Here is an 18125-nt window from a genome sequence, read left to right as displayed (position 1 = left end):
CTTCCTGCAGCCAATCAAGATGCCGCAGTTTGGTTTCCAAACATTTTGGAATTTGAATGGACTTCCGGAACGGATTCCAAGGTTTGACTGTAGTTGTATCCACCAAGGTGGAAAGCTTTTGAAGAGAGCTACTTATTTATTGGGACGTGGGTGGCGCTGTGGGTTAAACTACAGAGCCTAGGACTTGCTGATCAGAAGGTCGGCGGTTCGAATCCCCGCGACTGGACCTAATGGTCAGGGGTCCCTTTACCTTTACCTTTACTTATTTATTTCATTAAAAAATTGTCCGTACAAAGCGATGGGGTTAGGCAAATTCATGGAAGACGAGGCAGCTGGTGGCTAGGAACCGCAATTGCGATGAGCTCCCTCTACTGTTGGACGCAGGATGCCTCTGAATTGTTGCTGGAGATCACTAGTGGAAGAGGGTTCTGGTGTGCTCAGGTTCTGCTTTTGGGTTCCCCAGAAGAGGCACCTGATTGGCCACTGTGACAACAGGGTACTGGACTAGATGGGCCTCTGGCAGGGTTTTTCTTTTATCCCTACAAGTTTCATCAAAGTTTCTGCCAATTTTGCAAAACTGCAGTGGCCTTCCTGCCGTGCAATGGTGTATAAAATCAACTGGGTTTAGTTTTAACTGTCCCAACCTTAATTGTTCCCTTCTGTAAAGGTAAAGGGACCCCTGACCATTAGGTACAGTCATGACCGACTCTGGGGTTGCGGCGCTCATCTCGCTTTATTGGCCAAGGAGGCCGGCGTACAGCTTCCGTGTCATGTGGCCAGCATGACTAAGCCGCTTCTGGCGAACCAGAGCAGCGCACGGAAACGCCCTTTACCTTCCCGCCGGAGCGGTACCTACTTATCTACTTGCACTGGCGTGCTTTCGAACTGCTAGGTTGGCAGGAGCAGGGACCGAGCAACGGGAGCTCACCCCGTTGCGGGGATTCGAACCTTCGACCTTCTGATCGGCAAGTCCTAGGCTCTGTGGTTTAGACCACAGCGCCACCCGCGTCCCGTTCCCTTCTGTAGGGCTCCTCAAATGCGGTGTGCTTATTTTGCAAACAAGTGGATTGCCCACAAAAGCAGGGTAGCCAACTATGATGCCCTTGAAGGCCCTCATTGGCACCCCAATGCCCCAGACTTTGAACCTTCTTTTAAGTATATCTCTTGCCTTCCAGAAAGAAAGTTATGCAGCAAAATGTGCAGGCACCCTTCTAAGCAATTTCGTTGAAATGGGCCGCCCTCTCTGCTCCCGCCTGTCCATGCTTTAAGCCAATGAGCAGAGTCAGAGCTGTGATTGATAAGTGAGTTGTTTGACCACCAGGCAGTAGAAATCCCTGGGGTCCTAAAGGGCTGCTGTTTCCCCCTTCCCTTTAGTGCAGTTCTGCTTTTTCTGTTTCTTTTTTCTTCCTTGGGATCTCTGTAGTTTTCCTTTCCCCCATGGAACAGGGGTGTATCTTTCTTGTGGTGGGTTTGTCTGCGATCAGGTAGTCTCCAGAAGTTATTTTCTGCAAATGCTACCGCACAGTAAGTGCGAGTGGATGTTGTAAAGAATCTGTCCTCTCACCAAAAGGCAAATGCGGAAATTAAGCTGAGGCATGCCTCCTGCTGTCCAGTTAACTCACAGTACAAAGTAACCTCACTGTATAGCTAAGTTATAGTACAAATGTCTACTCAGAAATAGATCTCTTTGTGTTTAATGAGGCTTCCGGGTAAGTTGGTAAAGGATGGCAGCTTAAACTTTGCTTTAGGGTTGACGTAGACTTTTAAAAAAGTTTTTATTTATACTTTTCAAGTTTATACATTTCATTAATTTTACAATAATTTTAACATTTCAAAGTTTGACTTCCTTCCCCCTCTTTCTGTGGTTCTTTAAATTTATTTTTTATTACCTTCTGCATGTCCAAATTCATTTAATTTGCTCATTTAATGATCTACTCTAAATATATACTGCAAGTTATTACAATAATCCTGCCCGTGTTTTTATCTGTTTGCAATTTATTTGTAAAAGTTCAATAAACCATTTCCATTCTTTTATAAAAAGTTTGTTATCTTGGTTCTTATTCTTCCAGTAAGTTTTGCCATTTCTGCATATTCCATAAGTTTTTTCTTCCTTTGCTGGGACTTCTTTCCATTTTGGGGCAAGTAGCATTCTTAAATTTCCATACAATTTAGGTATAATACCCAAAAGAAAAGCTTCTGGTTTGTTTGTTTTTACAAAGGTTATTTGAGAATTTCAGCAAGTTAAACCTTTTTCCAGAAAGGAAATACAATTATGGGGAAAATTATCCATGGCTGTACTCTATCTTAATTTTCTGTTATGCCACACCCTTCAAGGCAGTCGTTTTGTGCTATGCCCTGTGCCGATGGCAGTCGGTTTGCATGTGGTTCCCATAGCACTCACTCAAAATTCAGAATGTGTCCACTGGTTCAGAAAGGTTTGCAAAAGTGTGCCATAGATGTTTGGTACCGACTAGAAGCTTGGTGCCAAAGTTGGACTTGGTACATCGATTTCCTCTTGCCTGTCTTTTTCTCCCACTCTTTTGGTCAGGGCTGAACCCCATGGAAGTCGATATGATATGATAATCTTTATTGTCATTGTCCCATACAGAACAACCAAATTGAAAAAATGTACATAAGACATTCAAAAACCCACAAGCCTAAAAACTCTGATACCCCATAATTAAATACAATATGCTCCCATAGAGACTACCTTAAAGGTAAAGGTAAAGGGACCCCTGACCATTAGGTCCAGTCGTGGCCGACTCTGGGGTTGCGGCGCTCATCTCGCTTTATTGGCCAAGGGAGCCGGCGTACAGCTTCCGGGTCATGTGGCCAGCATGACTAAGCCGCTTTTGGGGAACCAGAGCAGCACACAGAAATGCCGTTTACCTTCCCAACGGAGTGGTACCTATTTATCTACTTGCACTTTGACATGCTTTCGAACTGCTAGGTTGGCAGGAGCAGGGACTGAGCAACGGAAGCTCACCCCATCGCGGGGATTCAAACCGCTGACCTTCTGATCGGCAAGTCCTAGGCTCTGTGGTTTAACCCACAGCGCCACCCGCGTCCCAGAAACTACCTTACACTGCGTTTAAAACCAAAATCACATTTGGATAGAAACTGTTTCTCAGGCGGCTGGTCCTAGTCTTTATAACCCTGTACCGTCTTCCAGAAGGCAGAAGCTGAAAGAGATCATTTCCGGGGTGCGCACTATCCTGCGCCATCTCTGCAGCTTTCTTATGGCACCTGGAAGCATAGATTTGATCCAAGGTGGGAAGAGTGCACCCAATTATTCTCTGTGCAGTCTTTACAACCCTGGACAGCATTGTTTTTCCCCTGACCATGCAGCTTCCAAACCACATATTTGTGGGGTCCCCCCAAATACCTGGAGTGGGGGGCTCAAGGCTGGAGCCGGATCGAGGGCTGGGGGTGTGAAGGCAGGAGCTAACTGCTCTGTCCAGTACAAGACACATACTTAACGCGGCCTGCCAATCGCAGGGACCAGTGTTGCGCATTGTTGTCCCTTTCTGTGCCTGAAGGGGGCGCTCTGTGGTCCAAAAACACACGCTTCCAGCAGTCGGGACCACTGGCTTGCCTAGTTGTGTGGACGCTCAGCCGTCCCCTATGCAAGAGTTTGCCTTGATGATCTTTCCTGGTAATAACAAGGGAAAGAGACAAAACGGCTGATGGTGCAAAGGAAATCAAAAGCTCCGCCTCCTTTATTTTTCTTCTTGCTCACCTTTAGGAAGCTGATCGGCATAGCCCAGTCCTGGGCTTGGAAGTGCCTTTTTGGGCCCTGGTCAAATAACAATAAAACTGCTAGCCCGTTTGCAAAGCTAAGCAGGGTCCGGTATGGTTTTCAAATTGGATGGGGGCCCACGTGTTGAGATTCCTGCATTGCGGGGGATTGGACTAGATAATTCTTGGGGTCCCTTCCAACTCTTCATTTTTTATTTTTTATTTTACTTTTAAGACTTATTAAAATATTTTATTAACATATAGAACACATACATTTACATCTACACAGTACATGTATACACAACACAACACCTTATTTTCATAACACAAAGCAAACCTACATTACTCTATATTATACCTACCTATACTATACATACCAACCCCTTCCAGCTCTTCAAGTCGATGAATCGACAGGTCTCTTTCCTACCATTTGCTCCCAGATCTTTTTAAGTGGGGATGCCAGAAATCAAACCCTGTGTGTGTGTGTGTGTGTGCAGAGCTCTCCATTTGGCTGGGAGCAGGGGTGAAAACTTGGTTGCATGGTTTCTGCCTGGGAACATGCCCTAGACAACATCCCAGAATCCTCTGCAAAAAAGGAGCTTTTGAGCAGATATGTGGGGGGTGGGGGCCAATCGGCTGATCGAGCAAAGGGAACAGAGTTCCCGGAGGAGAAAGAATTGGCAAACTGCTGATTCATAATCTGTCAGATCTGCACAACCTTCCCTGCTCTGAAATGCATAATGCATGCTGTTTCTGTTGGAGTCTTGATTTATTTAGAATTTTTTTTTGGGGGGGGTAGGACTATCATTATTCCTAGGGTTTCCGCATTTGGGGCGGGAGAGGGAAAGGATAAGGAAGCCCAAAAAATATTCTGCATGAAACAGACAAATCCAGGGCTATTGAAGGCTAGTAGCCACAGCTGGAGGCAGCAGCACTTCTGAATATCAGTTGCTGGAAATCGAAGAGTCGTTCTTGTGTTTGGGTCTTGCTTGCGGGTTTCCCATAATGGGCATCTGGTTGGCCACTGTAAGGACAGGACACTGGACCAAATGGGCTATTGGCCTGATCCAGCAGCCTCTTCTGATGTTCTTACGCCAAGTAGGTAAGATTTTTTTTACCTAACCCCTGTATGCAAACTCTCCTCCCCTGCTGCCCTTTACAAGCGCAGTATGAGTTGCATAAAACTTCTACCTGGGGGCAGGATCCAGCCTCTTGGCCTCTTGGTCCAGTATATCTGAAGGAGCGTCTCCACCCCCATTGTTCTACCTGGACACTGAGGTCCAGCTCTGAGGGTCTTCTGGCGGTTCCCTCACTGCGAGAAGCCAAGTTACAGGGAACCAGGCAGAGGGCCTTCTCGGTGGTGGCACCCTCCTGGTGGAACGCCCTTCCACCAGATGTCAAAGAGAAGAACAACTACCAGACTTTTAGAAGACATCTGAAGGCAGCCCTGTTTAGGGAAGCTTTTAGTGTTTGATGTATTGCAGTATTTTAATATTTTTTTGGAAGCCGCCCAGAGTGGCTGGGGAAGCCCAGCCAGATGGGCAGGGTATAAATAAATAATAATAATAATAATAATAATAATAATAATAATAATAATAATAATTATTATTATTATTATTATTATTATTATTATTATTATTATTATTCCCAGGAGGTGGCGGGCTGCAGCCGTGCCCCTTGGCCAACCGCCAAGTCGGTAGAGCATGAGAAACCCTGAGGTTGTGGGTTCGAGTCCCACGTTGGGCGAAGGATTCCTGCATTGTAGGGGGTTGGACTAGATGACCGCCGTGGTCCCTTCCAATTCGACAATGACAGCGGCTCTCAGGGTGACCTCGCCCCGTGCCCAAAGGTCCCCTTGAAGAACATGCAGGCATCACTTTCAGCGGTGATGGCAATCCTTTTTCTTTTCTCCGTCCAAGCCCATGCAGGAGGAGAGGGAAAAAGCAAAACCCTTTCGTCCAGGGAACATAAGAAACTGTGCTACACTGAGTCAGAGTGTTGGCCCCTGTGGCTCAGCATTGCCTGCACGGGCTGGCAGCAGCTCTCCTGGGTTTCAGAAGGGGCACGCTTAAGCCCTTACTTGGGAATGGAAACTGAGGCCTTCTGCATGCAACACGTTCTCTGCCCCTGAGTGTCGGCCGGCTTTGGGCGGAAAGTCAGTTTTGCCCTGGCCCTGTATCTCTTCCTACCCAGTTCTGTTCTGCCTTGTGCCAACTGCTTTGCCACTTCCTGTCTCTTCCTTCCCTTCCTTCCCGTCTCCCTCCATGCCGCCAGCAGCGTCAGAAGTCTGCAGGGGGCAAGCTCTGAGAAACTGCCTGCTGGAGACCCCCAGATTGGTCCGCACTTTACGGCACAGATTTTCAGACGAAACTGTTGTTGTTTAGTCGTGTCCGACTCTTCGTGACCCCCTGGACCAGAGCATGCCATGCACTCCTGTCTTCCACTGCCTCCCGCAGTTTGGCCAAACTCATGCTGGTAGCTTTGAGAACACTGTCCCACGATCTCGTCCTCTGTCGTCCCCTTCTCCTTGTGCCCTCCATCTTTCCCAACATCAGGGTCTTTTCCAGGGAGTCTTCTCTTCTCATGAGGTGGCCAAAGTCTTGGAGCCTCAGCTTCAGGATCTGTCCTTCCAGTGAGCACTCAGGGCTGATTTCCTTCAGAGTGGATTGGTTTGATCTTCTTGCAGTCCATGGGACTCTCAAGAGTCTCCTCCAGCACCAGAATTCCAGCACTTGACGGTGCTACCGCCGGTTTTCAGACGAAACTGACAGGACCTGAAATATTGGCCTTGTCAGTCTGTGAGCATTCTGTTGTCAAATGCTTCCTTCTGGACTTTTAAAACAAGTGACTAGGTGGCATATTTTCCCTTTGCTCCCCCTCCCCTCTAATTGTATATTTGAGTTGGCAGTTAGGGCTGCAAACTTATTTAAAATGTTTTTGATTGATTTAATCACACGAGTCTTAAGTCTGTTTAATTGATCTTGCAATTGAATTTGCATATGGGTAAAAACAATATTTATGAAGCGGGAGTGCATTTTCTTACACGAGGCTTTTACGTTTTGTAGAAGCATCATCTCAGAGACATCGTCTCCCATACGCGAGAGGAGGGATAATGTACCTTTGGAGATGGTATTTGGTACCTGTTTTGGGGACAAGAATATTGCTGCTCGGTTGAATCTGGGGCAACTTATTAGTTGATTAATATGTTTTTTTTTAAAAAACCAAACAACTGATGCTGTAACTGATTTAAACATAACAGCTGCATTGCTAAAGCGTAACTCTTTAAGCTTCAATGTGGTTTGGCAAGATTTCTGGATTGGTGATCCACACTTTGGATCAGCCAGAGATCAGAAGATTCAGGACACATAAAGGAAGTACCGTATTTTTCGCTCCATAAGACACACCTGACCATAAGATGCACCTAGTTTTTAGAGGAGGAAAACAAGAAAAAAAATATTCTGAACGGAACAGTGGATGTATGATTTTTGTGGTTCATGCTGTGGTCACAGACATGATATGTGATTTGACGGTGAGTTTGGGGTAGCCCAGTGCAAAAATCCTGAGGATCCATGTGGATCTGTGCTCTGTAACCACGTTTTTGCGCCATTGCGGCCCCACGAAACAATGTATGTGTGGTTTTTTTGGTGCAGGCTGTAGCCATGGACATGCTATGTGATCTGATGGAGAATTCAGGGTGACCCAATGCAAAAATCCTGAGGATCCATGGGCTTTTACCTGTCCCCTCCCAGGCAGCCTCCTTTATCCCTAGAGTCCCTTATCTTCCTCCCGATCGCTTGCTGATCAGCTGCTCAGCGGCTTTGTTTCAACACCCACTTCCCTCTTTCTAAAAAAAATAAAAATCTGCTTTTTGCCCTTGGGCAATTCGGCTCCAGGGACCACGCATTTGCTCCATAAGACGCACAGACATTTCCCCTTACTTTTTAGGAGGAAAAAGAAGTGTTTTGTGGGGACAAATCACAAAAGTGATTGTGCTGATTTTGGTAGTGGGCTGCATGTGCATGATATCTGCTGGAGGGGCAAACCCCCCAACCTATACATAAATTCCTGCAACACTGGTTTCCCACACACAACTGGTTGGCCTCTGTGAGAACAGGATGCTGAACTATACGGGCCACGGGCCTGATCCAGCCTCCTCTTTTGCCCTTACCCGAGTCTGGTGGAAAACCAAAGCAATTCTACACCAGCCTTCTCCAACCCAGCACCCTCAAGATCAGGGGTCAGCAAACGTTTTCAGCAGGGATCCGGTCCACTGTCCCTCAGACCTTGTGGGGGGCCGGACTATATGGGGGGGGATGAATGGATTCCTATGCTCCACAAATACAGTGGTACCTCTTGTTGCAAACAGGATCCATTCTGGAGGCCTGTTCACAACATGAATAGACCACAACCTGCAGCGGCACGTCTGCGCATGTGCGGGTTGCGATTCGCCGCTTCTGCACATGTGCGTGACATCATTTTGCGCGTCTGCGCATGCACATGCGCGAGCAGCGAAACCCAGAAGTACCGTATTTTTTGCTCTATAAGACTCACTTTTCCCTCCTAAAAAGTAAGGGGAAATGTGTGTGCGTCTTATGGAGCGAATGCAGGCTGCGGAGCTAACCCAGAAGCCAGAACAGTGAGAGGGATTGCTGCTTTCGCTGCGCAGGGGTCCCTCTTGCTGTTCTGGCTTCTGGGATTCAGAATATTTTTTTCTTGTTTTCCTTCTCCAAAAACTAGGTGCGTCTTATGGTCTGGGGCATCTTATAGAGCGAAAAATACGGTAACCCTTTCCGGTACTTCTGGGTCTCCACGGGACGCAACCTAAAAAAACGTATCATGAAGCAAACGTAACATGAGGTATGACTGTAACACAGGGGTGCATTTTAAATAAAAGCACACATTCTACTCATGTAAAAACACGTTGATTCCCAGACCATCCACGGGCCGGATTTAGAAGGTGATTGGGCCCGGCCTTAGTTTGCCTACCCATGCTCTAGATATTTGGGCTGCAATTCCCAACAGCTTCATCCAGTGCTAACCACGTTGCGCAAGGCTGTTCCATATTGTAATTCGTTGCACACACAGAAAGCCAGAGCTGGCATCTTTGAACCACAGTTTCTCTGTTGTAGATCGTGGAACCTCCATTGTGTAGGTTCTCGGCTATGTATGGTTAGCACAACCCGCAGTTTGCTGTGACGCCCAGGTTCAGCCTCCGTCCAGAGTAATAGCTTTGCTCAAAGCCTCTGCTTGAAGGAGGTACCTTTGAAGGACTTGAGGACACTCGGAAGAACGATGTGTTGCTATTCCATTCTTGGCCTGAGTTGTATAAGTCGTGCGGCGTCGAGCATTTGATTATGCTGGATTTATTTTCAGACGTCTGGGGCTGTTCTTATTAACTGTCATCGCTTTGATCGAAAGCGTGTGGCGGATTTCTGCATCTGTAGCGTCTGGCTTGCATGCCTAAACAGAAGCCCTGGGTTTGCAGGTTGTGGCAAGGTGCAAAGAGGACCTTGTGTTGCCTGCTTTTTACAATTTTACCTTGCATTTCACTGGGGCAGAGCCGGTTTTCAAGATCGGGGCGAGTGGAAAGATGCTATAGTCAGGTTTTATTTATTCGTTTTGTTCAGCTAAATTTATATCCCACTTGATTTCAAGAATACAGTGGTACCTCGGGTTACATACGCTTCAGGTTACAGACGCTTCAGGTTACAGATTCCGCTAACCCAGAAATATTACCTCGGGTTAAGAACTTTGCTTCCGGATGAGAACAGAAATCGTGCTCCGGCGACGCGGCGGCAGCAGGAGGCTCCATTAGCTAAAGTGGTGCTTGAGGTTAAGAACAGTTTCAGGTTAAGAACAGACCTCCGGAAGGAATTAAGTACTTAACCCGAGGTTCCACTGTACCTCTAAGCTACTGGTTCCCAAACTTGCTCAGGCTACTACATTACATCTTGGTTCCATAAACTCATCCCCCCGTGCCCCCACCCTATAAAAGGCATCATTCAGAATAGCGGTTTGCATGACTCACTAAAGAAGATAACAGCAATTCAAAACAGCAGCGATGAATTGCACATTTATTCACAATCCAATTAAAAGTGTTTAATTCAATTAATTCAACAAAATTGATGAACTTGATCCAGTGATACCAGCTTTTCAAAGTCCGCTAGTCATTTACATATCCAACACTCCCACTTCCACTGCCTCCCCCCTCGCCTCTTTGTGCAACCCTGGGTATTCCCACTGCCCCATAGGGGACAGTGCCCCCCCAACTTGGGGCACCATTGCTCTCCAAGCAGTTTACAAAAATGTAAAAGAAAACATTAACATTCTCCTATTGATTTTTTTATATATATGAAAAAAACCCACACAGATAAAAGCAAGCGTCTAAAAACATTCAAAAGAGGTTTAGAACCAGAAGTAAAGGTAAAGGGACCCCTGACCATTAGGTCCAGTCGTGACCGACTCTGGGCTTGCTGTGCTCATCTCACTTTATTGGCCGAGGGAGCCGGCGTACAGCTTCCGGGTCATGTGGCCAGCATGACTAAGCCGCTTCTGGCGAACCAGAGCAGCGCACGGAAACGCCGTTTACCTTCCCGCTGGAGTGGTACCTATTTATCTACTTGCACTTTGACGTGCTTTCGAACTGCTAGGTTGGCAGGAGCAGGGACCGAGCCACAGGAGCTCACCCTGTCCTTGTACCAAGATGATGGAGATGTCAGAAGAAGAAGAAGAAGAAGAGTTTGGATTTGATATCCCGCCTTTCACTCCCTTTAAGGAGTCTCAAAGCGGCTAACATTCTCCTTTCCCTTCCTCCCCCACAACAAACACTCTGTGAGGTGAGTGGGGCTGAGAGACTTCAAAGAAGTGTGACTGGCCCAAGGTCACCCAGTAGCTGCATGTGGAGGAGCAGGGAATCGAACCCGGTTCACCAGATTACGAGACTACCGCTCTTAACCACTACACCACACTGTCAGGCACAATCCTGGCACACGGGCATCTTCACTTGGTCACAAGTGGTTGAAAGCCAGGTTCAAAATGCGCCTGGCGCCTGGCTAATTTCAAACGCTGCTGCTTGCCTTCCCCAGTATCCTGCCTTCCACAGTGAGCAGCCCGGTGCTTCTGGAAAGCCAGCAAGCAGGATACGAAAGCAAGGACCTTTTTGCACCGTTGCTGCCCAACAACTGGTATTCAGCAGCAAACTGCCTCTGGACATGGGGGCTCCACATTTGGGGCAAGGAGAAGAGAAAGCATTGCCTGGTTCCAGGCGACTTTGTTTATATTATTATTATTTTACAGTGGTCCCTTGGTTCTCAAACTTAATCCGTTCCGGAAGTCCGTTCCAAAACCAAAGCGTTCCAAAACCAAGACGCGCTTTTCCCATAGAAAGTAATGCAAAACGGATTAATCCGTCCCAGACATTTAAAAACAACCCCTAAAAAAGCAATTTAACATGAATTTTACTAACGATACCATTGATCCATAAAATGAAAGCAATAAACAATGTGCTGCAGACACACAATCAATCAATCAATCAATCAGTAGCTGAACAGGATTCCACACAGTCGCAAAAACGAAAAAGAGCCGCCAAAACAAAAACGCAAAATAAATAGCAAAAATAGAGAGATCTCAGTGTAACACTCGAAACGGAAGTGTGGCACTCAGATCGGAAGTGTAACACTCAAAATGGAGCACGTTTGGCTTCTGAAAAAAGTTCGCAAGCCGGAACACTTACTTCTGGGTTTGCAGTGTTTGGGTTACATGTTGTTTGAGTACCAAAGCGTTTGAGAACCAAGGTACCACTCTGTTTGTTTCACAACATTTATATAACACTTGATTGCAGGAGACCTAAAAGTGGTATACAAAATAATTTTTTTGCTTGAGAACCTATTGAGCGGATTGAATCCTGATCATTCCTTGGAGACAGTTAAAGGGGGTCATTTATTGGCCTGCCGTGTTGGGCTGTGAGCCGACGCCGTGTCTTTAAATGCTCCGTATCTTCATTCGTTAAGTAATTTAAAAATTATTTAAAGTGCACTGCATCATTAACTATTATTATTAAAGCAAAATGCTTTTGATTTTTATTACTGTTAAAACTGGCTTACAGTAGCAATAATAACATTTCACGACGTTATTATTTATTAAAGTCCTATATTATTTATTAAATTTGCACATCGGTAGCAATTTAACGCAGCCCGTCGGGTCCAAAGATTCCCGGAGCTGCATACGTAGGAGCAATAAAAAATGAGGCAGCACAGGGCAAAAGACATGGCACAAAAGGAAAAAACATGACGAGGGAAGAGGAAAACAAGCAGACACAGACAAAGTCGTTATAATGCCCATCTTGAATGGGACCAGTTTGGGAATAGGAGGTCTCTTAGTACAACTGCTGCTAAATGACCTTTTAAGGGATGGGAGGATTCAGATGGCCACTGATCTCTCAGGTAAGTAATAATAATAATAATAATAATAATAATAATAATAATAATAGAGTCGGCCTGGTTTTCCATCTCTTTTTCTCTCTCTCCCCTGCAGTCTGATGAAATGGAAATATAATATAATATAATTCCAGAAAGTCACCCTGTCCCTGGGTTTTTGCAAGCCTTCTCCCACCCCCTCAGCCAGTCTGTACGTTCTTATAATACCGTTTCAGTGTGATTTTTTATTTATTTTAAGCACGAGGTTGATGAATGATGCCTGTTTCTGTTGCAAATATTTCTGCTTCCAGAGGCAGCCTCATTTGACAATCTCCTGCTCTCTGAAAGAGAGATGACTCTTTGCAAGCGCAAACGCCCTTCCTTTATTTATCCGCTCTTATTTTATTTTATTCTTTTTTAGTTTGAAAAGAAAGTCTTGCTCTTTCCTCTCCCACTTTCCCCCAACAGTTGGTCAAGCCAAGGGAAGGAAAATAAAAGTTAAAAAAAGTGGCCAGCACTGGCCCCCTTCAAAAGAAACAAATTGAAAGCAATGCAATTAAAGGTGTTGCGGGGAATTATAAGGTCTTGCAAACATTATGTAGCGATAAACCGCTAATGGGAAAGTGTGTCCCTTAATTAACAAGGAACATCACATTATTCTTAAATGTCTGGCTGCAGATCTACTTAGTAAATTGGCCAGCTGGAGCTCGAGGGCATGTTTACACGACGAATTTACACCAGGGTCTTGCAGCCCCTGTTGCAACTGGGACAAGCCCCTTTTGGGCAATGGGTCACCCTTAACTGCAGAGGAAGATGACATTTTCATCTCTTTCTGTTCCTCTGATGTGGTCCTCTCACTGCAGTTTCCAGGGCTGTCTTGGGATTTGAAGTTACTGCTTCTGTGGATGTTGCCACCTTCTCAGAAATAGCCAGGACAGGATATTCTTGTTGGATTGTTGTTGTTGTTGTTTAGTTGTTTAGTCGTGTCCGACTCTTCGTGACCCCATGGACCACAGCACGCCAGCCACTCCTGTCTTCCACTGCCTCCCGCAGTTTGGTCAAACTCATGTTGGTAGCTTCAATAACACTGTCCAACCATCTCGTCCTCTCTCGTCCCCTTCTCCTTGTGCCCTCCATCTCTCCATCTTTCCCAACATCAGGGTCTTTCCCAGGGATTCTTCTCTTCTCATGAGGTGGCCAAAGTATTGGAGTCTCAGCTTCAGGATCTGTCCTTCCAGTGAGCAATCAGGGCAGATTTCCCTCAGAATGGAGAGGTTTGATCTTCTTGCAGTCCATGGGACTCTCAAGAGTCTCCTCCAGCACCAGAATTCAAAAGCATCAATTCTTGGGCAATCAGCCTTCTTTATGGTCCAGCTTTCACTTCCCTACATCACTACTGGGAAAACCATAGCTTTTACTATACGGACCTTTGTTGGCAAGGTGATGTCTCTACTTTTTAAGATGCTGAAACTTATTTTTTTTAAAGCATTTTTTTAAGCGAGGTGTCTTGAAAATATGATTTTTTTAAAATAATGATCTTTATTGGTTTTTCAGTTACATACTCCACATACAAATATTGTTTTACATTTTACATTTATACTTGCTCCTAAGAGCTGACTTCCTTCCTTCCTTCCTAAAAATTTAGATACGATTTTAAAAAGCCAGAAGAAGGAAGGAATGAAAATACGATTTTGGATGGGAGGAATTCAAATCAGCTATTCCTTTTTTGTGATGAGACTGCATATAGCTTGGCAAGTCCGCGTTCGATGAAGAAGCATGCAAGCCACTTTCAGAAAACCAAACTATTTTGATTTTGTCTTCTGGAAACGTCAGGAGATGCTAAACGATAGATAGATAAAGAATATTAATATTAATATATAATATTACCACAGGTTTATTTCTATGAAATTTTACACACATTTTGCTTACCAGGCAAAAATAAATTATATGAATTCAACCAATATGTTTTATCTAATCTCAGGGCGGTACACAACACAAAAATGCAAGGAAAAAACCAAAACAAACACACAAAGAAGCCTTTCTTTTGAATTCCCAAGTCATATTTTGACTTTTAAGCACCCCTCATTTGGGGGGGATTTGAAAGCTGAAAAATTCAGCACGCTGGAAGTTAGATGCAGGATGAGTTCCTCACATGAGCGAGAGTGAGGGGTGTTGCAGCAAACTTGTTTGTTCCCGAGGGCCGCCTTACCTCCTGGGGAGCCTCCCTGGGGCCGCATGGCAGTGGTGGGCGTGGCCAGAGGCAGAAGTGGGCGGGGCAGTGAATGTGAAATATCCCTTTGTGCAGAGGGCTATTTTCCATACATGCCCCTTGTCCCATCCTGCACCCAGACCAGCAAGAGGCGTTATCAGAATCCAAGGACCCATTTCAGCCAGGCAAGAGGCAGATGTGGCCTGGAGAGAGTTTTGAGGGCCACAGAGAGAGACCCGGGGGCCACATTGTACCGCCTGCATCTGCAGTTCCGCACCCGGCTTCAATCACAGACATTTTTTTGGAAGCGATTAAGGATTCCCTCAATGAGACTCTTAGTAGCACTTGTGGAGAGGCAGGTGTGTGTTACAGCAGAAATTTGGTGAACCGTGAAATTTACGGCTGACCATTGCAGTTCTAAGACTCGGACGGACGTGGCAGAAAAAGCCAGATTTTTCACCGGTAGTTCGGCGGGAGGAATTCCCTGTTGCAATAAAGGAGGCTGTTCCCACCACAAGCGTTTTGGATTTCCAGGCAGAAGGACCTCTCCTCCCCCTCTGGGGTTCCACTGCCCCCCAAGCCGATTTCGGGGCTGCAGGAGGGAAAGCCCCATTTCTTAAGCAGAAGAGCTTGCACAGGGCTTCCTCTGACGAAACTTGTTAGTTTAGTGTGCAATTGTTGTTGTTGTTGTTGTTTAGTTGTTTAGTCATGTCCGACTCTTCGTGACCCCCTGGACCAGAACACGCCAGGCACTCCTGTCTTCCACTGCCTCCTGCAGTTTGGTCAAACTCATGCTGGTCGCTTTGAGAACACTGTCCCACCATCTCGTCCTCCGTCATCCCCTTCTCCTTGTGCCCTCCATCTTTCCCAACATCAGGGTCTTTTCCAGGGAGTCTTCTCTTCTCATGAGGTGACCAAATATTGGAGCCTCAGCTTTAGGATCTGTCCTTCCAGTGAGCACTCAGGGCTGATTTCCTGCAGAATGGATCGGTTGGATCTTCTTGCAGTCCATGGGACTCTCCAGAGTCTCCTCCAGCACCATAATTCAAAAACATCCATTCTTCGGCGATCAGCCTTCTTTATGGTCCAGCTCTCACTTCCATACATCACTACTGGGAAAACCATAGCTTTAACTATACAGACCTTTGTTGGCAAGGTGATGTCTCTAGTGTGCAATTACCCCAAGTTAATTCTACCTGTTATTGATGAGTCTAGCAAGTGCATTTAGGATTCCAAGAGAATTAAGGATTCCAAGAGATTTTCAGATTCCAACCAAAATGTGTTCGAGCATCATCTTCAGTTCTGTCGTTTGCTGATAGGTGTACGTTTCCCATGCAAAAAGTCAGAAACAAATCTCTTGACCCAAGCATTTTTTATCCGGATGCATACATCCAATTTCTCCTGGAAAAGCAGTATATTGTTCCGTCATTTATTCATTTAACTCGAGCCGTATCGGTCCAAGCGCCGTGCCCAGAATTCCTCTCATCTCTCAGAACTTATTTCAGTTTCCAGCTCCTGGTGACCACCAACTTTGTGCCGTCATCTTCACATCTTTTGTATCTTTAATCTTAACCTCGCTTTTCAAAAAATCCTCGTATTGGTAATCATTGGTTCCGTAGTGACGATTAAGCTTTAATTTCCTCGATAATTGCAAGCATGCTGTGTGTGTGCCTCATCTATCTATCTAATCATAGAATTGTAGAATTGTAGAGTTGAAAGGGACCCATGAGGGTCATCTAGTCCAACCCCCTGCAGTGCCCAACGTGGGGTTCAAACCCACGACCCTGAGATCAAGCGTCTCATGCTCCACCAACTGAGCCATCCCTGGGGCTCTATCTATCTTTATATCATCTCCAGGATTTATCTGAATTTGTGACATGCCCCTTTTGCAATTCCCGAACAGTTAAATAGCCCCGGGAGCAAGTCGCATTGTGCGCAGTGGAACTTCCCGCTCAGTAGACATGCCTAAGTTAGAAGCATAGCAAGCTGCCTTGTGCACAGACAGTCCATTTATCTCAGTATTGTCTGCACTGACTGGCAGCAGCCAAGGTTTCAGGTCACCCTCACCTGGAAATGCCAGCGAACGATCCTGGGAACTTCTTCATGCAATGCAGATGTCCTACGACTGATCTAATGGCCCTCCCCCAATTGGGGGAGGATTTAGGACTGGGACACGGGTGGCGCTATGGGTTAAACCACAGAGCCTAGGGCTTGCCAATCAGAAGGTCAACGGTTCGAATCCCCGCGACAGGGTGAGCTCCCATTGCTCGGTCCCTGCTCCTGCCAACATAGCAGTTCGAAAGCACATCAGTGCAAGTAGATAAATAGGTACCGCTCCGGCGGGAAGGTAAATGGCGTTTCCGTGCGCTACTCTGGTTTGCCAGAAGCGGCTTAGTCATGCTGGACACATGACCCGGAAGCTGTATGCCGGCTCCCTCGGCCAGTAAGGCGAGATGAGCGCCGCAACCCCAGAGTCGGCCACGACTGGACCTAATGGTCAGGGGTCCCTTTACCTTTCAGGACTGGGTGAGCAGAGCACATGCGCTGGATTTGGAAAGGAGGTAGGAGGGCTCTAGGACCCTGTGAAAACCCTCACGCCTCCTTCCCAGGGCGCCATAGGGTCCCAGTCTGCCACTGCCCCAATGAGGTGGGAAGGAGAAGGATATATCAATGTATTTATTTTTTATCTATTTCATCTAGAGTGGCTGGGAGCTGGGGGCACTGTTATACAGTGGTTCCGCTCCTTCCTCCTGGGCCGTGTTCAGAAAGGGGTGGTGGCGGGTGAGTGTTCAGACCCCTGGGCCCTCACTTGTGGGGTGCCTCAGGGTTCCGTCCTCTCCCCCATGCTTTTTAATATCTATATGAAGCTGCTGGGAGAGATCATCAGGGGATTGGGCTGGGTGTTCATCAGTATGCGGATGATACCCAGCTCTACCTCTCTTTCAAATCAGAACCAGTGAAGGTCCTGTGTGAGTGTCTGGAGGTGGTTGGAGGATGGATGGCAGCTAACAGATTGAGGTTGAATCCTGACAAGACAAGACAGAAGTACTGTTTTGAGGGGAAAGGAGGCGGGCGGGTGTGGAGGACTCCCTGGTCCTGAATGGGGTAACTGTGCCCCTGAAGGACCAGCTGCCCGGCCTGGGAGTCATTTTTGACTCACAGCTGTTCATGGAGTCGCAGGTCCATTCTGTGTCCAGGGTAGCTGAGCTTCATCTGGTACGCAGGCTGAGACCCTATCTGCCTGCAGACTCTCTCGCCAGTGTGGTGAATGCTCTGGTTATCTCCCGCTTGGACTACTGCAGTGTGCTCTATGTGGGGCTACCTTTGAAGGTGACCCGGAAACTACAACTAATCCAGAATGCGGCAGCTAGACTGGTGACTGGGAGCGGCCGCTGAGACAACATAACACCAGTCTTGAAATACCTACACTGGCTCCCAGTACGTTTCTAATCACAATTCAAAGTGTGGATGCTGACCTTTAAAGCCCTAAACAGCCTCAGCCCAGTATATCTGAAGGAGCGTCTCCACCCCCATCGTTCAGCCGGACACTGAGGTCCAGCGTCAAGGGCCTTCTGGCGGTTCCCTCACTGCAAGAAGCCAAGTTACAGGGAACCAGGCAGAGGGCCTTCTCGGTGGTGGCACCCGCCCTGTGGAATGCCCTCCCATCAGATGTTCAAGAGAAAAATAACTACCAAACTTTTAGAAGACATCTGAAGGCAGCCCTGTTTAGGGAAGCTTTTAATGTTTAATAGGTTATTGTATTT

The 18125-nt window shown here is 46.6% G+C and overlaps 1 protein-coding gene and 1 long non-coding RNA gene across 9 annotated transcripts in view; both read left to right on the top strand.

Annotated features, from left to right (window-relative positions):
• LOC310758799 overlaps positions 1–18125 on the top strand; it is a 155413-nt gene that overhangs the window by 76299 nt on the left and 60989 nt on the right. The window lies entirely within an intron of this gene.
• HMBOX1 (homeobox containing 1) overlaps positions 1–18125 on the top strand; it is a 123431-nt gene that overhangs the window by 59239 nt on the left and 46067 nt on the right. The window lies entirely within an intron of this gene.

The sequence above is a fragment of the Podarcis filfolensis genome (genome assembly GCF_964270895.1).
Source record: "Podarcis filfolensis genome assembly, chromosome: 3".
NCBI classification, from domain to species: domain Eukaryota; kingdom Metazoa; phylum Chordata; class Lepidosauria; order Squamata; family Lacertidae; genus Podarcis; species Podarcis filfolensis.
Note: the sequence above shows the minus strand (reverse complement) of the source record. Positions and strands in the feature narration are given on the sequence as shown.